At 34.1% G+C, this 26,419-nt stretch overlaps 1 protein-coding gene and 1 pseudogene across 2 annotated transcripts in view; one reads left to right on the top strand and one right to left on the bottom strand.

Moving 5' to 3' along the window:
* The window catches only part of BRINP3 (BMP/retinoic acid inducible neural specific 3), a 361,285-nt gene that overhangs the window by 53,222 nt on the left and 281,644 nt on the right, over positions 1–26,419 (top strand). The gene's annotated exons all lie outside the window — the stretch shown is intronic.
* On the bottom strand, positions 1,286–1,826 carry LOC121103981 (annotated as a pseudogene).

The raw sequence follows: 26,419 nt of genomic DNA, 5'->3' as shown, positions 1-26,419 counted from the left end.
GATCTGCTTGACTTATGCCAGTGTTCCTAGACTGAAATTACTGGTGAGGGGGTTAGGATTACCTTGACTGGCTCATACTAAGCAGGCTCATTTATGGAGCTATGGATAAGATCTGCTTTTCTAAGTCATAGGGTCTGCACTGAATGGGATAGACCATTGAACAAAATGAGGGTTCTTTTATGATAGTGGAAGAAAGGGGATGGCACTGGTCAGCCACTACTAGCAAACACTACTACCACTTTCAAATACTGACCAAGATGTGTTTACACATAAACCAATCCATAAAAAATGGAAGAAAACAGATGTGACCAATCATATCTGATTGGTAAAATAAATCTTTGATTAGATGTATTGTCTTTAAAATACATAGAATTTAAACTAAATTAAACTTTCTCTTTTATAGTTGTTTAGTGCACAGTACCCACTAACGTTTTTTTCTTTACTACATTAACCAGTGGAATTAATTTGTCTCAACTATTTTTGAAACATAAAATATTTTGAGGTTGTCTTGTGTTCTTTCAAAATTAAGCTATATGATTTATTTATATTCCATTTTTAAAAAATAAGGTATAATCAATATATATTATACTCTAACACTGTATTAGTTTCAGGTTTATAACATAATGATTCTATATTTGAATATAGAGAATCGAATAGAGTGAATATGTGATTAGATAGAGCAGTGGAGGAGGGTTTTTTAGTCAGAGAATCTTTAAGAATCATCTTCCTAGGTAGGAAACAGTCTCTATCCTAGTTTCAGTACATGATACTCAACATAGGGAAATACTGTAGGGTGCATATTTCCTTTTCTGTTCCCCTTGTACCTATATATACCAAGAGACTGGTAACGAACAAAAGAGCAAAATATACCTATTTAAATTTTTCTATCTGTAAAACCCCTGGGAAATTCTAAATGAGAACTATTTATTGTACTTTATAAAGCTATACTTCAATTTCATGCCCAAGTAGTGTCACTTTCATTTTTAGCTTGAAGCCATTGTAACTCGATGAAGAGACACATGGGATCACAAATTAGCTCCCCTGAGAAGATTTTCTATTTTTAGCCAGGGACTTCTGTAACTCAAAAAAAAAAAAAAAAAATCAGATTTTTTTGGTAATATTTTCTGTCTTTCCTTTCTAAGAAAGGAGTTTTTTTGTTCATTCTTTGGAAGAATAGATTTTTTTTTCGTGCAAATGAATTTTTAATTAAATCTATTAAGTCAGTCATTTTCCCCTCCATTGGTTGTCAGATGATCTTTTATTGAAATATTTTCCTTTGTAGTTGTTAACTAGCTGGTCATTCCACTGCACCACTATTGATGTCATCTATGACGTCATGAAGGTGGCGGCATTAACATTGCAGCACACAAATCGGGCAGCTTCCAGGATCTCTTTAATGGTTCCAGAGAATTCTCTGTCTAAAAATCAGTGCCTCATCTGTCAGACAATGTTGACAATCTCATCAAAAGTGATATTTCCACTGGACTTAATGTTTTTCTGCTTCTTTCTGTCTCTTGGAGGTTCCTGGAGGGCTTTGATAATCAGGGCAGAGGCAGAATGTACCACTTCAATCTGGGCCTGTTTATTCTGAATGGTCAGTTTCACTGTAATCCTCAGATCCTTCCAATCACTGGTTGCCTTGGAGGTGTCCTAACCAAACTTTTTTGGATACAGACCCAGGGAGCTGATCTTCCAGGCCAGGGCAGATGTGGCACTGACTTCCCCACCAGTGCACCTCATGTACATCAGGTATAGACTTTGATCTCGTGAGGGTCAAACCTAGGCAGCATGGTGGAGGCGGTTGGTGTGAGATGAACCCAGATTTGGGAAGACAGTTGTACTTTCGTCTCCTCGGAGCTGAAGGCCAAAAATTTAGTCAATCATCTTGATTCACATAAAACTACTACGGCTTAAAAGGGTTTCAGAATTTAGCTTATAATTAAAGTATTCCCTCTTTTAGGCTCAAAACACATCAACAAGATAAATTAAGACAACTCCTTGTCACAAAGAATTCATAATCTCTAGAAGAAACATGTAAAAACAGACATTAACCCTGAAACCTGTCCAGTGATGACATAAGACTACTCTTTTTTGTTTTTGTTTTTTAGTTTTTAGATTTTTAAAATTTGAGTATAGTTGACACATGATCTTACATTAGTTTCAGGTGTACGACAGAGTGATTCAGCTATGCTATATGTTATGCTATGCTCACCACAAGCGTAGCTACCATCTGTCACCATACAACACTATTACAGTATCATTGACTATATTCCCTATGTTGTGCCTTTTATTCCTGTGACTTATTCATCCTATAACGGAAGCCTGTATCTCCCACTCCCCTTCACTCATTTTGTCCATCCTCCCACCTCCCTTCCCTCTGGCAATCATCAGTTTGTTCTCTGTATTTGTAGGTCTATTTCTGCTTTGTGTTTGTCTCTCCATTTGTTTTATCAGGTTCCATATATGAGTGAAACCATATGGTATTTGTTTTCTTAGTCTGACTCATTTCACTTAGCATAATATGCTCTTGGCCCATCCATGTTGTCCCAAATGTCAAGATCTCAACTTATTTTTACAACTGTGTTATATATATATATACATATATATATATGTATATATATATAACACATCTTTATCTACTCATTTGGGTGGCTTCCATATCTTGCCTATTGTAAATAATGCTCCAGTAAACATAAGGGTGCATGTATCTTTTTGAATTAGTGGTTTTGCTTTCTTTGGGTAAATATCCACTGGTGGAATTATTGGGTCATATGATATTTCTACTTTTATTTTCTGAAGAAACTTCAAACTATTTTCAACAGTGACTGTACAATTTACATCACCACTAGTGGTGCACAACGGTTCCTTTTTCTTCACATCCGTGGCAACAATTGTTATTTCTTGTCTTGTTGATTTTAGTCATTCTGACAAGTTTAAGGTGACATCTTATTGTGGTCTTTGATTTGCATTTCTCTGATGATTAGTGATGTTGAGCATCTTTCAATGTATCGTTGGCCATGACTGTTCTTTATAAGAGACATATCTGAGAAGAGGCACTGGGAAGAAGCGGATCATGTAGTCTTCTTGTACAAATTGAAGTTTTAAAGGAGGTAAGCTTTTAGCTAAGTGAGAATGGTGGAGGATTTTGCTGCAGAGGCATACCAGGAAGGAGACAACATCCTACGTATATGCTCATCTTAATTTCCTCACTTGCTATTTCCATGTTAATACTATCTCTCTCATAAGTGTTATGAAATTAGAATAAAATGTAAATGTAAAACACTGTGCATAGCATATAGTAGGTGTCCAATAAATGTGAACTGTTTTTCCATTTATACTTAACTATAGTTCAGTAAATTAATGGAAAAAAAATGTTCTTTTAAATAAAATTTTGCTGCTTAGTCTCTTTGTTAACATAAATTGGGTCTTTCCCGCTCCTTCTCTCCCGCTCTCTATCACTCAAAAATGAGATTTTAAACCAAGAGTTAAATCTTTAAACCAGGGAATGCATGAACCAACTACTAAGTTAATTCTCTCACATACAAAGTTTTAAATAAGAAATATATTCTCAAACTCCAGTTTATCTAAATTGCTTGCTTTGATGATAATGCAGATTCCTGGGCCCTGAAGAGTCTGTTTTTATAGGACTTGTCCTCAACCTGAGGATGTGTATTTTTAGTAGGTACTATAGGAGATTCTGATGCAGGTGCTCAGTGGGCAGTACTTAAAGAGAAACACACTGAATAGATTTTGCCTCATTTTTAGCACAAAGTACTGCATCAATCTGGAAAGTGAAGCATGATATGTCTAGCATAGTGTTTCATGGATGACATTCAATACAAAAATGGGCTAGAAACTAGAGTCTCTAGATTCACTTGATCCAGACTTATAGAAGGTGTAATTATTATTTTTTTCAGCATCATAGTTAGTACATGAGATAGTCATCTGTAAGAAGTAAGCCCCTCTGAAATTAGGTTATCTTTCCTGCCACCCATAACTTCATGTCACCATTCCTATTAATTCAAATGTTCAGAACAAACTGTACTTAAATAAACTATCTACTCCCTGTTAATCAGGTATGGATAGTCAGTGAAGGTTTTAAAACTAACAGTTTCTCCCCTTTATAAACACACCTATGATCCTTCAGACTCTTCACCCCTAAAGAAAATTGCAGTATGTGCTCAAGACATGAACTAATGTTAATATGAACTTGAGTGGAGCATTAATTACAGGATAATTTATCTATCCTCTAAAATTTTTCACTAAAGGAAAAAAATACATGATTTTTGTTTTTTTTTTTTTAATTCATGTGATATTTTTAAAACCACGGTTTGATTGATAGGAATACTTCAAAATGAAATCAAATTTTGTTTTTGTAACTTAAAAAAACCCATAATTCCTTTAACATATGTCCCAAGTAAATTTACTCTAAAAAGCAAAATATGCACTGAACAGGGTATTAATCCCATACGATAGTGTCATTTCAGCAAAATTTGACAGATTCACATATTCATTTTCTTTTCTTGGAAAATTGTTGTAAAATCATCTCATACATTAAAAGAATGATTCAGGAAATGTAGTCAATTATTTTTGATGCATTATTATTTAATATTAAAATCGTATTTACCTCTTCCTTTTCTTGAGATAATTTTTTTAGTAAATTATGGGGAGAATTTTAATTATTAAATTCAGTTAACTAAATTACTCAGACAGATAATTAATTACAGCCTTAATTCAATCCTTATATTCAAACTCCAAACAGATATTCAGTTGTGTTCCAAACTTGCTGACTCAGGGAATACAAAATTTAGATTATATTATATCACAGTTTCACTGTATTCTCAGTGTAGAGAGAATTAGGATATGGCATGAAGGAAGTGAAACTCACTGTTTCCAGCCTAGGAATAGGGGTAATTAAGGGTGAGGTAGGTAAGTCCAATGCCTGAATCCAAATGTGTGGGAGGTGGGAAGGTGGGGAAGGAGAGGGTTAGAAATATTGAGATAATTATGAAAAGTTAGAGAACCACAGGCATAGTGACACACTTCACTGGTTTTGGGGGAGGGCTGGAAGCCTATCAAAGAACAATTCCAACATGACGTGGGTGTCTTGGTGATAGTAGGACAGGAACATGCTTAGATGAACCTGGGCCATTGTTCTTGGCTCCACTTGGCTTGCAAGTGGTATGTAAGCGACCACAAGTACCACTTGCCATATTAAGGAGCTGCAGAGGGATGACAAGTGGAATAGCAGAAGGTCAGATTCCAGTGAAAAACCCAAAATGGATCTAAATTTAGAGTCCAAAGGTCGAAGGTAAAGACCATGTTCTCCAAGGAGAAGGACCATCTGAACTTTAGTTCCTAGTGGCAAACATAGCAGCCACTGCATATTGGGCCCTCATCTATCCTCTACCTCTACATGGTTATGAAAGTCACACATCCCCTTTGTTTTGAAGGGGGTTAAAAGAAAAGGGAAATGTGAAACCTTTATGCCTACAGAATCAAAAGATCCATCTGAAGAGAAATGTTTAAATACCAAAAAGGACTATACATTATACCATGTATAACAATTACATATTATAAATAGTATCTATTTCTTAAGTGTTACTTCATTTCTCTTTCAAATTTTTTTTTCTTTTTTAAGTTTTTATTTAAATTCCCATTAGGTAATATATAGTGTAATATTAGTTTCGGTAGTAGAATTTTGTGATGCATCACTTACATGCAACACATTTCTTAAGTGTTAATTTGACATATTTTTTAAATGTTTACTAGGTGCAAAGGCTAAGCACTGAGGATGAAAGCAATGGTGTGTTTAATTGAAATATATCAGAAAAACTTGATAAGTTATTTAATAGTTTTAATAAAGAATTGTGTAAAAAACACAATTAAATGGAAGTTTTATTTTCTGTTGAAATTATTTCTTCCTTCTGTTAGCCATGGTTATGGAAACTGCTATTTTCAACTCATAATACATGACAGATAGCATACTCCCAATGTTTTCCCTTACATTAAGCAATTGGATTTAGAAAAAAATTACACATAGATAAGGCCATTACTCCTCTTACTCTATTCTCAGCAATAGCCTAATAAAATCATGTATTTAGAGGAGGAATTCAAAATATAATTTTGATTAATTTTTACTCATGTTAAAAAAAATTTTACTCATGATAGCATATAACAATTTTTGGCAAAATGATAGGAAAAATAAATAAATGCTTATAAGCCATTGATATACAAGATTACTACAAACATCACAATATGCTTTGATTTTATGAGATCTTGTCCATGAAAAGATCTATGTACAAGAGTTCTTTAATGGTTTTAATAAATCTCTGCTTTAAAGATTTATTTATTTACTTATTTTAGAGAGGGAAAGAGAGGNAAAGGAAGAGTGCGAGCATGGGGAGGGGCAGAGGGAGAGGGAGAAGGAGGAAACAGACTCCCTGCTGAGTGCAGAGCCCTAGGAGGGGCTGGATCCCATGACCCAAGGTCCAGACCTGAGTCCAAACCAAGAGTCTGATGCTCAGCTGGCTGAGCCACCCAAGTGCCCCAATAAATCTCTGCTTTAAAAGTAACCCGTTCTAGGGGCACCTTGATAGCTCGGTGGATTAAGTCCTGGGATCAAGCCCTGTATCCAAGGAGTCTGCTTCTCCCTCTGCCTCTCCCCCTGGCTTGTGTTCTCTCTCACTCTCTCTCTCTCTCTCTCTCTCAAATAAATAAATAAAAGCTTAAAAATAATTTAAAAAATAAAAGTAACACATTCTAAACATGCTACAAAGACCTCTCTTTGCAATGGTTTAATTCTGTATTCTTTCAGGTATCTTTTCCTTTCCAAAAGGTGAAAGGTTTTTCAGGCTAGGCTATCCACTATCCCATCATTTAACCTTGTAACTTAAGTGTATGTTCATGGAATATATTTTTTAAGTACATGAATCTTTGTACAAAATCTTTGTATAAGATCCTTGTATAGGGGTGCCTGGGTGGCTCAGTTCTTAAGCGTCTGCCTTGGCTCAGGGCGCGATCCTAGAGTCCTGGGATCAAGCCCCACATCAGGCTCCTCCGCTGGGAGCCTGCTTCTTCCTCTCCCACTCCCCCTGCCTGTGTTCCCTCTCTCGCTGGCTGTCTCTCTGTCAAATAAATAAATAAAATCTTTAAAAAAATAAAATAAAATAAAATAAAATCCTTGTATAAAATATTTAAGTAAACATAATTTACATGAAACTGTAAACATTAATAGTGAACACAGAATATAATATTTGAAAAAGAAATATGGGTAACAAAATAGTTTCTTCCTACCTTTAATTAAAATGTGTTTCTTAATTTTCTTTGCTGTTTAAGTTTTCATATCTCTAAAGTAAAAGACCTATGATATTTTAACTAATTCAAGAGAAGAATAGGGCCTCTTGAGATTACTATTTGAAATATCCTGAGTAAAGAAAACAGCATAGTTTGCAATAATATAAATTTAGAGATTTTGCTTTTTTTTTGGCTTATGCACATGCATATTTTCTATAGAAAAGAGAATTAGGAATTTTAAAAAAGAGTACAAGAGTACAAGGAATTTTTAAAAAGACTACATTGCCAGCTGAAATCAGTGTTACTGGAAATAATGACATTTTAATTGTGCTACTCTATTTAAAAATTCTATTTTTATTAAAAAAGGAAATTATATTTTGTTCTGAGGACTCATTAAATACTCCATAATAATGAGACTAAATAATCGTAAGTAAAGAGAGAGGGAAATATTTTAAAGTATTATAAAATGTTATAGAAGTGAAAGGCTTGACACTTGTTAAAATCATGTGCATGTTTCTTGGCTTAATTTGTTTCTTTGACTCAAGTAGCAAATTATGATGAACAATTTACCTACAATACTTCACTAACCTAACTGATAAGAAATTCAAAATACGACAGAATTGATGTTAAATATTTTGTATGGATTAAGCTTGAGTTAAAAAGAATGAAATACTGGCCATTTAGTAATTTCTCAAGCAAAATATTAGTTTTAATACAGGGGAAAATTTTAAAATAAAACACTGAAACTGTATTTTCTCTACTTATTCCCTATTCCCTTGGCTTAGCTCTAGGGCATGTGGATACATTAAGACACTTCTTAAAACTGAAATTCTGCACTGAGTGCACAAAACTAGCCATAACATCCATTTTAGCATAATCAAATGCAAATTTCAGCAACCATTTTCAGAGTAATACATGCACTCAAGGTTTTTCAACATGCTTTTAGATTTAATAGTTCTGAGATGTGAGCTATATATAAGAAAATTAATCTAAAGTATATTTTGAATTCCTCTTTTAAGTACCTGATTTTACTAGGTAATTAGAAGGGAATACAGAAGGATGTGATTTTATATGTCTAGAGTTTTCTTAATGCTTATTGCTTTATTTAAAAATATATGTGTATATTAGGAACCTTCAGCTTTCCATGCATTGTCCTTATGGATTGAGGAAATGGACTTCATATATACTTTCTCTCACAGATTCTATTTGTGCATTTGATGAAAATGTATTTATATATTAGCAAGATTTTGTGCTCAGTCTAAAAGAGTAAAAATTTCATGCTTATTCATTAGTGCTACTGTGTTCCCTTTTGTCCCCAGGGGGAGGGCTCTCTTTCCCATCAGACCCGGTCTCACCTTAGTATCCTTCTTAGAATTGCACCAAAATCAGAAGGTCATTATCAGTCGATAACTTGGGTTGGCATAGGTAATACATATTCCTACCCTGATCTTAAGAGAATTTTGTAGTCATACTAACTGCACTTACTGGTCCTTTGACACACACTATATATATGAATGTGGTATAAATGCATACACACATATGCATACATATAAATGTGTTTAAAATATTCAATACATATATAATGTATTCTAGAGTCCCTCAGTTAATATTCAAGTAAATTATAAAGAAAACAAAGTTAGAACCATGTGCTAAATACAGTATTATCCTAATATTATAATTAAAAAGATTTCAGCTCTTGAAAATCAGATCCTGTGAGTATGGGTAATTTTTAAAAAGATTTTATTTATTTGAGAGAGAGAGAGAGAGAGTGAGCAGGGAGAGGGGCAGAGGGAGAGGGAGAGAAACTCAAGCAGACTCTATGCTGCACACAGAGACCAATGTGGGGCTCGATCTCAGGACCCTGAGATCATGATCTGAGCTGAAACCAAGAGTCGGTCACTCAACTGACTGAGCCACCCAGGTGCCATTAGGTAATTTTTTATTTAGACATGTTCCATTCCCAATCTTGTGATTTCAGCCTGTTCATGACTACAATGTACAGTAAGAATATAGTTAGAAACTCAAAGTAATTAGACCTAACACAAGGATTTCATTACATTAACAGCATTTCTATGACAATACAAACAATTTAAAAGTCATAAAACTTAGGTCAAAGGAAGTCTTAATTAGTTTGTTTTTCTGATCCCAAATTTCCTTTCTTTCTTCCCCCCCCCTCTTTTTTTTCTCTGAGAAGTGAGATTTTTTTCCTACAATGTACCCAGGTATAGAATAGCACTGGAACAGGTATAGTATGGCTGTATTGGAGATGAAGGTTTTAAATTCTTCATTCTTAGTCTGACTGACAAAATATCAAAAATGTGCAAATGCAAAGCAAATGTAAGGTATTAAAAGTTGGGGGTATCTTACTCTTCTTTTAAGAAACATTTATATTGGGTGCCTGGATGGCTCAGTCAGTTAAGCATCTGTCTTCAGCTCAGGTCATGATCCCAGGGTCCTGGGATCGAATTTTACATCGGGGTTCCCTGCTCAGTGGGAAGTCTGCTTCTTTGCTTCTCGCCTGGCTCGTGCACATTCTCCCTCTCTCTCCCAAATAAATAAATAAAATTTTTTAAAAAGGGGAAAAAAAGAAACATTTATATTGGGAAGGATCAAAAGTGACCTTTTCATGGAAATCCTTTTAAACATGTGTTGCCCTTACCTGTACCACAATATAATGCAATATGGACAATTATACTACTTTTGAGCTGGGTAACCTTAGTCAAGTTACCTCACTTTTAAAAATATCAGCTTTTTTCCATTAGTAAATTGGGAATAATAGTAGTATCTACCTCACAGATTTGTTGTGAGAATTAAGTGACAGAAGCCCTGTATATGCCACTGAGTTCCTGGCCCATAGTAAAGGGACTGAACATTTTAGACAATATTATTAGTATCATCAATACTGTTTCAATTATTAGGACTGTAGAGTCCAGTTTGACATTATTTATTAAGATGTGATTACTTTTATCACATGTTTATATTATGAAAGTGTGCAGATCACAATATAATTTTAAAGCCGACCCTAAGAGGAGTATTAATCATCAGGCACCACAACATTTTTGAAGCTAATCTCCAGAAGAGTCTTTTTAATTACAAAGTTTAGGGTGTTTGACCAAGCTAATCTCTTTTTCCATTTTTAACTTCATACCATCTGCTGCGCTAAACAAGTAAAATGGCAGTGCATTTGAAGATTAGGGGTGTGCACACATTACCATTCCCAGTGAAATACGTAGAGCAGAAGAGAATGGCATCTGAAAATTAACTCTAGTGTCTGTCTTACTTCAAGTATGGAGTGTAAAGTGATAAAGTTAACTGTCTTTAATATTTCAGGTGATGAAGACAGGCATGTTTTGGTCTCTACCATTGGCCCTCAGAATCTGGCAGGCCGTGTTATCTAACATCAGTAGATTAAATATAAGTTACAGTGTGGTTACAGCTCAATCATTTCCTACTTGTAGATCACCACAGGAAGCCTTAGTTTGTGGAGGAAAAGGGACTAAAAAGAATATTTCTATTTCATATACTCCCTAAGAAACCTATAAGGTTTTTAAAAAGTCAATTTACTCTTTTCAAGTTCCTATTTAAATAGAGCTATTTTAAAATCTATTGTTCTATATAATATATAATTTTTGTTTGTTTTCTAATGGCTAATTTAAGACTAGCTATTTATCATGTTGACAAGTTGCTATCATAGTACTGTCAACATAATATAAATGCTCTTTCTAATTCAAGTTCAAATGCTAATCATACTGAGTATAGGCTAGCAATTATGTATCAGCGAATGGAATGCAACATAGTTTATTTGGTATCTATTTTGAGACACTACTGTGAGGCAGGATGAAGTTTTAGAAATGAATAATCCATATCCCCTTCCTTCCAAAAGCTGTTTCAAGAAGTCTTTCTCATGTCTACAGGAACATTTTCATCAGTGTTTAAACAAGCTGTCATCACCTCTATCAGTTAATAACAGCAACAATAAAAACAATAAAAAACTCTCTTGACCCATCACTGCCCATTTCTCTGCACTTTTGAGTAGTAAAACTCATCAAAAGAAATTTATATGCACTTTATTGCCAATACTTCTTCCATTTTTTCTTGCATTCATCCCAGTTAGAGTTTGACTTAACATACCCACACCACTGAGCAATCTTAAATTCACCAAGAATTCCCACATTCCTAGAATCAATGGTCAATTGATTCATTTCAGTTCTAATAATATATTTTTCCATTTATTAAAGCCTTATTAATGCTTCAAAGAAAAGGAAATGATCAAAAGTGCCAAATGATATGATTTAAGCTTACAATTTGATTTTCCCAGAAGAAAGGAAAATATTTCTTCCAGTTCATAAAACAGAGTCCTTCACATCACTGTGATTGGGTCAGATTAAGTCCTATGTATTTTCTCTTGATGATAGTAATTTTGACGTGGTGACCACCAGTTATCCTAAAACCTTGGTTCTTAACCCAGTTATTTGCAAGGTAATATAATGGTGTCGGTTTATCAAAATCTATTCTTAGGAGTAGGAAATTTTTTAAAAATATTCATGAACCGTATGATGTATGGTTGAATAGTTGATCAAAATTAGGATTCTGTTAGAAAGAAGACATGGGGGAATAAGGGAATGGTCAGTAGGGAGTGATTTCTACAAGTAGTTTTAAATTCATTTTCACTTTTTTTGGTGAGGATTGTATCATGTAGAAGTATGTCAGATCTTGGCCACTCATACAACCCTATAGCTAATAAAAATATAATGAAATATTTATTATAATGTTGCATTTCATCATATTTAATTTTTTCTTCTTTATTTTGTGCTACACAGAATTTTGCCTGGTACACATGTTCTTTTTGTCTCAAATATTCTTCTAGACCCACTTTGCCTTATTTTTACTTTATACACTAACACATTCATTCATTATTCTTTCAAGGTTTCATTAAACATTGACTTCTGTGCCAAGCACCTTGCTCCATTTAATAAATAAGCTAAAGCCTGCTTAGAACCTTCACTTCAAGAAAGTCTTTCCTACTATCTCCTAGGCATATAATCTCATAACAACCTGTATATCTTCATAGAACCATTGCATGATTGTGATTATTAATCTTTGATGGATTTTCCCACTGGAATGTAAGCATGGTGATTATGAATTCTTACCACTCTATTACCAGTACGTAGTCATACTAGTTTCCTAGGGCTATTGTAACAAGTCATCACAAACTGGGTGGCATAAAACAATAGAAATTCATTGACTTACAGTTCTTAAGACTAGAAGTCCAAAAGCAAGGTGTCAATAGGGCCATGCTCTCTGAAGGACTGAGAGGGAGACCTTTACTTATCTCTTCACAGCTTCTTGTCATTACTGGCAGTTCTTGGTGTACCTTGGCTTATAGGTGCATCTCTGCCTCTGTCATCACATGGCATTTTCCCTGTAAGTCTTTGTTTCCAAATTACACTTATGAGGATACCAATCACTGGACTCCTACTAATCCAGTGTGACCTGATTTCCAAAGACTCAATTTCCAAATAAGGTCTCATTCACAAGTACTGGTGGTTAGGACTTAGACATATATTTTTAGGGAACATAAATCAACCCAATATACTATAGTGTCCGGAATATTCTAGGAACTCAGAAAATATTGTTGACTAACTGATGGAATGATTGCCCCATCCCCCATGTATACTGAAGTATATAGTCACTTACTACATAACCTGAAATATTGCAATGTCATAAGGGGAAGATATTTTACTATTTGTTTTTAATGGCAACTTAATTCTTTTATGATTTATGCTAAAATATGTTTATTCAGCCTGTATTTGTACATATATGATGGAGAATTTATTACTTTGGGAATGTTTATTTTATTTTTACTAGTTGGTCAGCTGTTAATGTAATAATTATATCCATAATTATATATGCATATAATTAATGCACATGCATATAAGTGTAAGCATTTTTTTTCTATTTTAAAATACTACTTTGATCATTGTGTTGAGAAGTGACTGCAGTGCTGAAAAGGTCAAAACAAGTTCAGTCTGTTGCATTTATCCACATGAGAGATGAAGGTGACTTGTACCCAGGTAATAATCTTAGAAATGGTGAGAAGTGGCGAGTTTGTGCATACAACTAAAGATGTTGATGAATAGGAGGTAAAGTTAGAAAGAATTCTCAAGGATGACACTAGATACTTTGTTTTAGCAAGAGCAATGATGAAGTTGTCATTTATTTAGGAGAGGAATTATTTAGAATGATTATGTTTTGGGCATGAAAATTAAGTTTAATTTTGAATTTATTGAGTTTAGGATTTATTAGACTGCCAAGTAAAGATGTCCAGAAGATAGTTAAGTATTGTGGCGTAAGTTCAGCAAAGAAATCCAGGCTGAAGATAATAAACTTGTGAGTCATCGTAAAGAATGGCATTTAAAGCTGTGAAGCTGGATGAAGTATTGAGGTTAATGTCCACGGGGGGGGGGGGGGCGGAGAGAAAAGGTCAACACTAAGACTTGAATCATTGCACTGCTTAGAGATTGCGGGATGAGGACAAGCAAACAAATGAAACTAATGAATGAGACCAAGAACAAGCAGCCAGTAAGTAGGAGAATAAGGAAAGTATGGTGTCCTGCAAGTCAAACTCACTTTGCACCTTGTAGTTTCTTCAAGAATTTTCATACAACTTCAGTTATAGACTCACCCTCATCTTTAACCTTTTTTGATGGTCTCTCATTTTCATTGTCCTTCTTAAATTTTAGTATCCAAAATTAAACAGTGTTCCAAATTCATTTTGACAGTGCAGAGTGTAGTGAGCTTATCAATTCCCATGATAAGTATACTATAACTCTATTAATGCTGCCTGGGATTAAATTAGCTTCTGCTAGCTTGTCATATTATTTGCTTTGATTAACTGAAAATCCCCAGGTCCTTGGCATATGAACTGTTTTCAAGCCAAGGTTCCTCCATCCTTTAACTTTTAGTATTGATTTCTAGAAATTATATCTAGAAATTTGCATTTATCCTTATTAAATGTCATCATCTGTTTTCAGCTGATTTTGCCTTTCCAATTTATTCTCATTCTTGAGTCAGCAATCAAATAAAACAGTTATGGTTTTAAACTAGATGTCATATCCAAACCTGATAAGCATACATTAATTGCCTTCTGTAGTTCATCCACAGCAGAAGAGATGAGGTCTGTAGCTATCTATTAGAAATGTCTACACAGAATACTAGTGATTCTTTGTGCTAAGAGACAGTGTTTCTTGTTGGTGATGCTGGTATTTGCAAAGCATTTATAAAATCAAAATGATTAGTTCTGATTTTTTTTCTCACTTTTAAAGAATAAGAATGTTAATTAGGGCATACTTCGAGAATAAAGACATAATAAAATCATTTTCCACTATTAGCATATTTAAGAAATGGCTAGCAAATATAGGCTGATATGAGTTGTATGCTCCTTACTTGGATGGCCAGTCATTTAACCCTTAGTGAAACTCTAAACTAGATACTATTATCATCTCCATTTTACAGAAAAGGAAGCTGAGGCTTAAGGAAGATAGTATAGTAATTCTTCAACTAGTCATCAACACTTAAAGAGTTGATATATCACCCCAGGTGTCTGACCCCAGAGCTCTTAAACTTTATCCAGTAGACTGTATTGCCTCCTTGCAAATCAGTCAGGGAGATCAGTGTAAAATTAAAACTGTAAGTACTCTCATTATCAGGTGAAATTACTATAACATTTTCAGCTGTATTTTTTCAAATTTTTAAATATATATCTTTATTTAGATATTTAAAAAACCTTTATTCTTATTACATAAATGTTTTTAAAACTTGACTTTTTTTCTTTACTTAAAAACATACCCTGAATACATTCCCATCCCAAAGAGAATAGACCCATAGCAATAATTAAGTGAATATATAATTTATACTTAAAGGATGAGTCATTATTTTATCCATCTTTTATTACTGAACTTTGTTTCTAAATTTTTTTTATGTTTTGAACAAAGTTGATAAAAATATCCATTATAAAATTATAGCCACTGTGATATAGTGGTTTGAAATCATATAGTCTTTAATCCAAGGTGCTCCATGGAATACTGATATGAGAAGTGAATTACTTGTGTCTGGGAACTAAGAGCTAGGATTTTTACACTTATATTTGTGCAAATGATCTCATTATTTCTATTGACTATGAGCCTGAAAGTAAAATTTGGGGTACATAAAATATTTATAGTTTTTTTAATTTTGATACATATGTGAAAATTCTCTCCAGAGCCCATTAAAACTTTACAGTAGCAAAACACATTTAATTACATTGACACAGAGTAGGGTTTTCATTTTTCATTACTTAAAGCACGAAATGACATTTAAAGTTTGGTTTTCCCAGAAGAGATCTGTAACTCATTTATGTCCTAGGATTTACTTTTACAAAAATGAAGTTTTTTCCTCCTATTTTATATAAAACTTAAAGTAATAGTTTTAAGGTCCAACTTTGATGGCTACATATACTAATAAATATACATATACTAATAAAATGCTCAAAAATAGAAGTTCATAAAATGAAAATAATGGTAAAGTGATGCAAAAGGTATTCAGAGCCAAAAGTTTCCCATCAGTAAAATAATGTGGAATGATATGATATTGCACATTTTAATATACTAATGAGGTGACCATGTTAGTGTTGAAGTGGCTACTCATGTTTAAAGAGAGTCCCTGACTCTTATATTCCTTAAACTGGTTAAGATACCGATGCTCTTAGGCCCCTCCACAAGAAAAGCTCTATGATTGATTACATAAGAACAGAGAGTTTAATTTACCAGAATGTAAGAGGCCAGAAAACCAGTACTGGTTTCCAATGTACCAGTTTAAAGGGAAGAGTAGGTTAGATAGTTGCCTTCAAACTAATACTCCTCTATTAACCTAAAGGAAATATACTCACTTATAAACTTTTGTTCAACTCAAATCATCTTTCTTTGTCAACATATGGAAAGTAGTAGCTACATACAAATGTTTTTCATTATCTGAGTATTATATATGTATCAAAAATGATAAAAATACTGATATTGATGTCTCCCAATGATATAGATTGGATGATTCACATTGTGCTTCCTTATTTGTCATAAGCCTCACTCTGAACATTGTTTAACTATCAAATATTTTTTAAGATTTGTTTAAATTCCAGTTAGTTAACATGCAGTGTTTTGTTCTCAGGTGTACAATATAGTGATTTCGACACTTCCAGACGTACCTGGTGCTCATCACAAGCACACTCCTTAATCCCCATCACCTATTTAACTCCCCACCTACCTCCCTCTGGTAACCATCAGTTTGTTCCCACAGAGGTACTCACTAGAATATTACTCAGCCATAAAAAAGAATGAAATCTTACCATTTGCAATACACAAATATTTTTAACATTTGCTATTTGAAATGTTTACCTTTTATTTCACACATCATAACCATACTTTAGAAAATGAATGTCTTTTTCTTCATAATAACAACAATTCTGTATTGAAACCCCAATGATAGTTGTGTTGCTGCCTGGCACATAGGAATTGCTAACCAATGAGGGGCTTCAGCCATAGATTTTGTTTTGTTTTTATCTTACAAAATATAGAAAAGAAGTAATGTAAAGAAAGTTTTCATTTTAGGAAATGTAATTTTGTTTTGCAAATCATTATATAATGGAAAGGCCTTAAAGGGCAATGATTACATCAATAACAAAGACCCTGGATATAGATTGCCTGAGATTTGAATCTTGACCCCATTATTTACTAGACATGTGATGTTATTTAATTGCTCGGTGCTTCAATTCCCTCATTTGTATAATCATAATAGTTATAATAACTACTTCATGAGCTTATTGTAATGTTTGAATGAGTTAATACATGTAGAGTGCTCATAACAACAACTAGCTCCTAATAATCCCTTCATAATCCATAACATGTATTACTTTAAGAGTCTGTATAATTTGGGAGAATGTAAAAACACTTGCTTATAAGAATCAATAATAGTTAATATTTGATTAATACTTCATAATTTAAACACTTTTCACAAATATTAGTGTGTCACATAATCCTTTGGAGTCAGTGTTCTTATTCTCGCTATATAGGTCAAGAAAAATAAAATTTGGAAGTGCCAAGTAACTTTTCCAGGTTAAATAGTTTGTAAAAAGGCAGAGCTAGGACTTATTCCAAGGGCTTACGATTTAAATTATTTTCATTATTCATGCTTTATTTTGCTCACTAACAAAAGATGATTTCCTCTCTAATACTATAAAGTACATGCTAAAAGTACAAAGAGACATGAATCATATAATTGACATACAGTTAATTATTTTCTGGAAATTTTTAGGGGGTCAGGACAAAATATCTAGAACTCAGACAATATTTCTTGTTAAGTGGGAGATAGTTACACTGACTACTATGCTTTTACAAGGGAAATTTAATGTTGGAACTTAATCATGATGCTTTCTTATTTCTGTACGTGCACGTATTTACCAAATGCTGCTGCATTACATTCTAAAGGTGACAGATAATATCTTCAATGAATCAGAAGTCAGGTTTTATTGTTATTTTAGTATGAGAACAAGAAGTTTAGGTTCTCCTAAATCTAATGGCCCACTAAAAATATTTTTAAAAATCAGGGAATTACTTTGTGAATGACCTCATACAAAACACCCAGTTAGATATTTTCCCGAGATGAATAGAGAAGAAAAAAATACATCCAGGAATGGATGAGTGCCAATATACTAATTTCAAGGGCCTCCTTTCATATCCCTGCTCCACCTGCACCACTGAGAAGACACAAATCAATACTGTATCTATTCTGAGTTGTCAGTTTGCCAAACCCATGTGATGAAAGCACTTGAGGAAATTTAGAACAAGGCTGGGTCTACATGACCGCAATGATTGAAAGGACGGCAGCATCTGCTCTTCCCAGATTGGATGGGGTAACTCATCTACATGGCTTGAACCTCAAGGTCCATAACTAGGCACTTTTATTTGGATCTCACACTGTAAACAGACCTATTAGAACTGTGCATTGGACAATTCAGTGGCCAGTAATTTCATGAAAGGAAATTTATAATGAAAGGGAATTTTTAATATTTGAGAGCAGGTGAAATTCATTGGAAGGACATTTGAATTGTCAGACAAAGGACAATTTTGAAAGGCATTTTCTGAAGGGACAAAAAGTTTAATAAATATGTACTTTGCTTCAGTATTTGCTAAAGGTAGACAGTCTTTTTCTAAGGAAGATTAAGCAATTAGTGCCCCTCTCCCCTCTTATCTAAATAAATTCATTCTTGGCTCAGTATGATCTTTTGTAGAACATTATAGTTTGGGATTTTTTTTTCCAATTTGTTACACTACTAAGTTGAAGTATGAGTATGTTAAGACTCATTAAATGAGTATGCATTTCTAATTTTCTCAGTAGCTATTGAATATGCATTTGGAACCAAAAACAATGTTTTCATTTGTGATGGTGTATTAAGAGGGAGAATTAAATCCCAGTTGTGTAGACAGGAAAGATGTGACAGGATTTCTAAGTATGAAGTAATTAGGAAAAGTTGAGAGGATTAAAAACCCTCAAGATTCTTTAGAAGCATGTACATGCATCTTGGGATTTTTTTTGTTTTTGTTTTTCAATTTTTTTATTTCATGTCAATTAAAAGGTGAAATGGAATGGAAAGGTTGTTGGTAGTTAAAATTTTTAGATTTCCTGAAGTAGACAAAAATATTACATTTTAAAACAAAAGAGCTAATATTAAAAGAGAAAAAGAATTGTCACATGTTCTCTGCAAGGTATAAATGGCCTTATGCAATATGCACATCTATATTTTGTATGAGCACATATAATTTTCTGCCACTACTTATTATTTGTGCCTTTTTACTTTCAAATTTACACATAATAAGCTTCACCCAGAGGAGTTAAGCTTAATATAAAACTTTTTAACAAGGAAATTACCATATAAAATCTGAAGAAGTTAATTTCCACAAATTATCTTTATGAAAAGGAAAAGAATATTGAAATAGTCTTGGAAATAAGTACTGATCCATATATGCCTAAGACCAACAAGATATCAGTGTGTGGTGAATGAAATTGGGTTGGAACATGAATGAGAATTTGCTGATAGATTTAATGAAAAATGTGCTATTCACAACCATTCATTTTCATTATTATTATTTGATAATTAATGGATATGGTAGAAGTTTATGAATATTTTTACAGGATTTAGGCTAAAAGGAAAACTGAAGGTCATTGGGATATATGTGTGTTACCAATTAAAATTTTAAAGATTCCGTAAAGTTAGAGATATCAAACTTTGAAGATAGAGATAAGAAACACAAATACGTGCTTATATTTCCTTCAATTTTATTTCCCTTTAAAAAAGTAAAGTAGTCATATCTCATAGTAAAAACAAAATGAGTATTGCTCCTGAAGTTCAAGGCTGGCTCAGCACATAATGGTAAGTAGACAGGCCAGTGCCTCGGGCTTCATGAAAGCCTGTGCTGGCACAGATACTGAGAACTTTATCCATATTGCCAGTGCCTTTTTGGTGGAGGAAAATGTCGAGGAAGCAAAGTATAGCCAAAATGAGGAACTCAGAGAAACATACTTAGAGTTTTTTAAATAACGAATGTAGGGGAGCCTGAGTGGCTCAGTTGGTTAAGTGGCTGACTCTTGATTTAGGCTCAGGACATGATCTCAGGGTCAGGAGGTCAAGCCCCATGTAGGACTCTGTCTCAGTGTGGAGTCGGCTTGAGATTCTCCCTTTGCCCCTCCCCCCACTCATGCTCACTCTCTCTCTCTCTCTTAAATAAAGAAATATTTAAGGAAAAAAATGCCAAGTAAACGAAGAAATGTAAAGATTCTTTTTATAATGGGACCAAGACTAGACAGGAAACGTTACATCACAGGGTCTGGGGAAGAGAGTATTTGTGTAAGAGTTGAGATTTGAACTCTAGCCATGACTCTACTAATTACCAGTGTGACCTCAAACAAATTATCAAATATTTTTGAGGCTCATATTTTTCATTGATAAGAAAATGGGGGTAACTGGACTTATCAACCTAACTTCATGAGTGTGTAATATCATAATGAGGAAGATTAAATATATTTTTTATGACAGAGTGGTGTGATAGAAATAGACTTTAATGCCCAACTTCTCTATTTTCTTTATTAATTATGCAACCATGCACAAGCTATTTTTTCTCTATGATGATCAGTTTTGTTATCTGTAAAGTAGGTAAACCATAACAACTCTCTTTAAGGATTGTCACCATCTCTGATGTGGTCAATCCACAAACTCAGAAGCGCTCCCTACATCCAGATTTAAGTATATGTTACTTGGTATGTTTCCTTCTTGATTTGGTTTGGATTGGAGATGTTTTAGTCGATCATAAATGATCTAATACTCCTCATCTAAATGCTTCCTTGCCTCAAATTTCTGTCCTGGTACATCTTTCCCTCTGAAAATGAAATACTTTTCTGAGGAATTTCATTCAGTCCCATCCATAGTATTAAATACAAGTATTTACTGAGACAGATATGTAACATTTGTTTCTTCAATCCACATCTCTCTTCAGAAATCCATCTTGTTTCTAATATCCATCTACTTTTCTGACATCTTATTTTGGATATTAAGTGGCTATTTCAAAATTAATATGTTGAAAATGGAGCTCTTCATATTCTTTCAAAAATTCAGCCTCTGCCCATTTCCTCACCATCACTTAGCTATTTGCTCAATTTAAAAACCTATGGATTATTCCCAATACCCCCTTTCCCTCATTAACCACATTCAGTCCATTAACACTTAAAATTTCCAGTCCATCTTCTTGCCTTCATGCCATACTTCAGCTTTAGTCAAAGATACCATAATATTTGTTCTGAACTATTGTTCCATCATCCAGCAGGTCTCAATCAATTCACTCACAGCAGCCAGCCAGATTTCTCAGCAACATAAATTAGATTACATCAATCCTTCGAATAAAAATATTCAGTGATTTTTGTTCCATTGTTTTTGGAACAAATTCTAAACCCCTTCCCATGACTCATGAACCTGCTCTCTCCATCTCTCTCATCTTTTCTTATAGAATTCTTCACCTTCTCACTGTCATCTAGCTACCTTGTCCCAAAGCACCCTTCCCAAGCTTTTCCACTGTTTATCTCCTTTGGAATTTGTTTCTTGGCCTTTCTCATGGCCACCTCATTCTCACCTTTCGAGTCAGTGCTTCAATGCCACTTTCTCAGGAAAGCATTTCTTGCCTGCTCTATCCAAGTTGGATTTTCTCATTACTTTTTATTTCAAAATTATTTTGCATTTTTTTCTTCATAGCACTAATCTCCAGCTGCTTATTTTTCTCTTGTTTTCTCCACTGATTTATTGTTTTTACTCTGCCTCTCTCTCAGGAAGGTAATTTCCACAAAGGAAAGGTCTCAATGTGACTTTTGTACAGCTATATTCCCATTGCCAGGAACAGCGGCTAGCACGTAGTAGTTCCTCAATAACTATTTGTTTAATGAAGAGATTCGTGGGAGTAGACAAATATATATGACACGGGCAAAATTCTAAAACAAGGCAAAATGTGATGGAGGAGAGAGGTGTATGAACAAGTTATAATGTGACACACATGGGATGAAAACACTAGTGTGTGTGAAATAACATTGAAAAAGAGCAGAAGGAGCAGATAATTTGTGCTGGGAATGATTTGACAAAACAGAGGATAAGTTTACCTGAGACTTAAATGAATAGAGAGAACTTCTCCAGGATAGCAAGGTGGAGGAAATATATCAGAGTAATAAAAAACAGAGTTTTTATATTTGTAAAGGTGGGCAAGCATCTGGTGGGTTGTGGTACCTCCAAGAAGTCCAAAGTGGCTGGCATCAAAGGACATGGTGACAAGATGAGGAAGTTGCTTCTCAAGGACCAAAAATATTTTCAAGCATAATAACCTCTTTTGATGTATCAAATTCTTTTAGATTTTTAAAAAATTTCCTGATTGCCTAAGAGTTGAACTTGAGCTATAAAGATTTTACAGGAAGTATGAGAAGGGTAAGTAAAAGAGCATCTCTTCAAATAGGTATTCTAGTCTTTTTTTCTTGGTACTCAAATCAGCAAATGATGACATTGCTTTCATCATGTAAATGAATGAAAATTTTTTCATAATTTTAGATACGATGTGTTCATCAGCTGAATATATTTTATTGGGTGTGTGTGTGTGTGTGTGTGTGTGTGTGTGTGTTTAGAGAGGGGGAGGTGCATAAGGAGAGGGAGAGAGAGTCATAAACAGACTCTGCACTGAGCACAGAGCCCAACACAGAACTCAGTCTCGCGACCCTGAGATCATGACCTGAGCCAAAACCAAGTGTGTGACATTTAACCGACTGAGCAACCCAGGCGCCCCTTGGGTGGGTGTGTTTTAATCATGTAATAAATCTGGAGGTAGAGACTCCAAGGTTGGTAGTGCAGCTCAGTCAGAACTTCTGATCTTTTGCTGTACTGTCAGCAGGCTCGCCTTTGTACTTAAACTTGTGTTTGTCAGGAGCTGTGAAGGGTCTGAAACTGTACCTTGCTTGCAAAATAAGTACAGTTGACCTTTGAACAACATGTTTAAACTGTGTGGGTCCACTTATATACTGATTTTTTTTCAGTAAATACAGTAGAGTACTGTAAATGTATTTCCCTTATGATTTTTCAATACCTGGATCAGAGACTTCATCAGTCTTAGTATAGGAGGTGGCATGAACTTCACGTTCATACCAGTTCTCTTTGTCCTGCGAACCCTCAGGGCCTCTCTGGAGCAGCTCTGATGGATGCTTCGCACACACTCAGGTTGTGTCACAGCTGAGTAACCCCAAGGTAGAAAATCCCAAATCTTCTAAATAGACTGCCAGCAAACATGCCCAACTTTGTACTGGAGGAGGGTATTGTCTTTATTATCCTAGTCAGAAAACAAATATGCCCTCTTATCCAAGGGAAATATTGTTTCTAAGTTTCAAAACTGTTTGCCATGCAAACATTCTTGAAAAAACAATCCAAAACAAAAGCTGTCACGGTAGGAATAGAAACACCACGGAGAATTGCCTCCTGATGGTCTGGTGTTGCAAGAGGCCTACCTTAGCTCCAAAATAACGTCTTATTTCCTGTAACTTTTTTTCTATTACCGATGCCAAGTCTTTCCTGGAAAGATGGCAGGGGATATTAAGACCCCTTGGCCAGAACTGGATCACATATTTACTTCTAGACCAAAAACTGTCAAGCAGGAAGGAAATTCCTGTGTTGGATTTAGCTCAATTGAGACGCATCTTTTAAAACTGGATTTAAGGCCTTCTTCCATTGAGAAGGTTGCTATCTGCTAAGCACATCAACTGTTTTCTTTTGGTAAGGAGGGAGCAGGAGGAAGGGGGAGGAAGGTAAGATAACTCTTGGGTAATAATAATAAACGGAACACAGTAACATTTACCATAAGCCAGACATCAGTCTGAGGACTTACATTACTGTAATTAGTGTTATACCCATAGCATATTAACATAGGTTACACCCATAACAGTCTCATAAGGTAGGTTTTATTTTTATTCTCATTCTTCATGTGAGGAAATTGAGACATAGTAACTTACAAAGTCATGCAGGTGGTATGCGGTGAGGCTTGGGTTTAAACCTTAGTAATCCGGCTCCAGAATTCATGGTTTTGAATACGACATTACACAATTACCTTCTCAACTGCAATGAAATTAAATTTATAGAGAAAGCCAACATCTGTACATTGCATAAATATACACTAGTTTTGTAGACAGTCAAAAACGCTGGTAAAAGTCTTAAAGTGGAAATCAGCTTAACACATTCAAGAAATGGATATAGGAGCAGTTAATGGCATGAGGTTGGAGAAGTAAAACAAGCCAAAATACACATGGGCTTAAAAGCCTAGATAAGGAGATTTTGATTTTATATTTTAAATAATCACCATCTATTTGGGGGACTTTTTTGATGATAGAATGATATGATTTTTTAAAATATACTTTGAGGTTTGATTGTTATTTTACTATTTTTATAATTATGATTATATATATATATGCATAACAAAAATTGTCATTTTAACAATGTTTAAGTATAAAATTCAGTGGCATTAATTAAATTCATAATGCTGTGCAATCATTACTATCATTATAGGTTTTGAAAATTTTTATCAACCCAAACAGAAACTCTGTATCCATTAAGAAATAACTCCCAGTTCCACCCTCCTCCCAGAACCTGGTAACCTCTAATATACTTCCTGTCTCTATGAAATTTTTTTTTTTTTTTTAGATATTTCATATAAATATTTTTATGCGAATCAACCACTTTTTTTTTTCTTTTTGTGTCTGGCTTATTTCACTTAACACAGTGTTTTTAAATTCATCCGTATTGTAGCATGTGTAACATTCACTATATATATATTTTGTTTATCTGTTCATCTGTTGATGGTCACTTGGGTTGTTGCCACCTTTTGACGAGTGTGAATGATACTACAGTGAACACAGGTGTATGATCATCTGCTTGAGTCCCTGCTTCCAATTCTTTTAGGTGTAGACCTAGGAGTTGAATTGCTGAATCATTTGGTAATTCTATGTATACAGTTTTGAGGAACTATCAAACTTCGGCATCATTTCATATACCTATCAGCAATGTACAAGAGTTCCAGTTTTTCCAAGGCACCTGGGTGGCTCAGCCGGTTGAGCATTTGACCCTTGATTTTGGCTCAGGTCATGATCTTGGGGTCCTGGAATTGAGTCCAATGTTGGGTTGTGCTTTGGAGGAGTCTGCTTGTCCCTCTCCCTTTGCTCTTCCCCACCAACCCTCAAATAAATAAAATTTAAAAAAAGAGTTCCAATTGTTCCACATGTTTGCCAACACTTGTTTCTTTCTCTCTCTTTCTCACTCCCCTTCCTTCCTTTTTAAAAATTCTAACCATTCGAGCAAGCATGAAGTAGTATTGAATTGTGGCTTTTTGATTTGCATTTCCTGAATGAGCAATGCTATTGAGCATCTTTCATGTGCTTATTGGCCATTTGTGAATATTCTTTGGAGAAATGTCTATTCATGTCCTTGGCTCATTTTTTAAATTGAGTTGTTTGTGGTGTTGTTGTTGTTGAGTTGTAGGAATTTTAATATTTTTTGAATATTAAAACCTTTTCAGAAATATGGTTTGTAAATAACATTTTCCTATTTTGTGGTTTGTTTTTTTTACTCTCTTGATGGTGTCCTTTGATGTACAAATGCTTTTAATTTTAATGAAGTCCAATTACCTATTTGTTGTTTTTCCTGTACTTTGGAGTCATATTTAAGAAACTATCGCTAAATCCAAGGTCATGCAGATTTGCTCTTAAGTTTTCTTCGAGAGTTTTACAGTAATGTAAAATTTAGACCTTTAATACATTTTGAATTAATTTCTGTATCTCTTATAAGGTAAGGGTGCAATTCACTCTTTTGCATGTGGATATACAATTTTCCCAGGATTATTTGTTGAAAATAATGTTCTTTCTCCATTGAATGGTCCTGGAACACTTGTGGAAAATCAATTGACCATAGTTGTGGGAGTTTATTTCTATGCTCTCAATTTTATTCCATTCATCTACTTGACTATCCCATGCCAGTACCATACTCTTTTAATTACTATAGGTTTATAATACATTTTTAAATATGGAAGTGAGAGACTTCCAACTTTTTTTTTTTTTTTTTTTTAAGATTGTTTTGACTGTTCAACTCCCTGGAGACTGCATATGAATTTTAGGATTGGTTTTTACATTTCTGAGAATATGCTGTTGGGAATTTGGTAGGTATACACTGAATCTGTGTGTGGCTGTTGGTAGTATTGTTATCTTAACAATATTAAATCTTCTAATCCATAAACATGAGGTGTCTTTCCATTTTTTAGGTCTTCTTTATTTTAGTAATGTTTTATATTTTTCAGTGTACAAGTCGTATGCTGCCTCAGTTAAATTAATTTCTAAGTATTTTATTCTTTTTGAGTCTATTGTAAATGGAATTGTTTTCTTAATATCATTTTTGGATTGTTCATTGTCAGTGTATAGAAATACAACTGATTTTTGTGTGTTGATTTTGAGTCTTGTACTTTGCTGAATTTGTTTGTTAGCT

This window comes from Ursus maritimus, unplaced genomic scaffold, assembly GCF_017311325.1.
Source record: "Ursus maritimus isolate PB19 unplaced genomic scaffold, ASM1731132v1 scaffold_2, whole genome shotgun sequence".
NCBI lineage: Eukaryota > Metazoa > Chordata > Mammalia > Carnivora > Ursidae > Ursus > Ursus maritimus.
The sequence above is the reverse complement of the archived record's forward strand: the minus strand, read 5'-3'. Positions and strand labels throughout refer to the sequence as shown.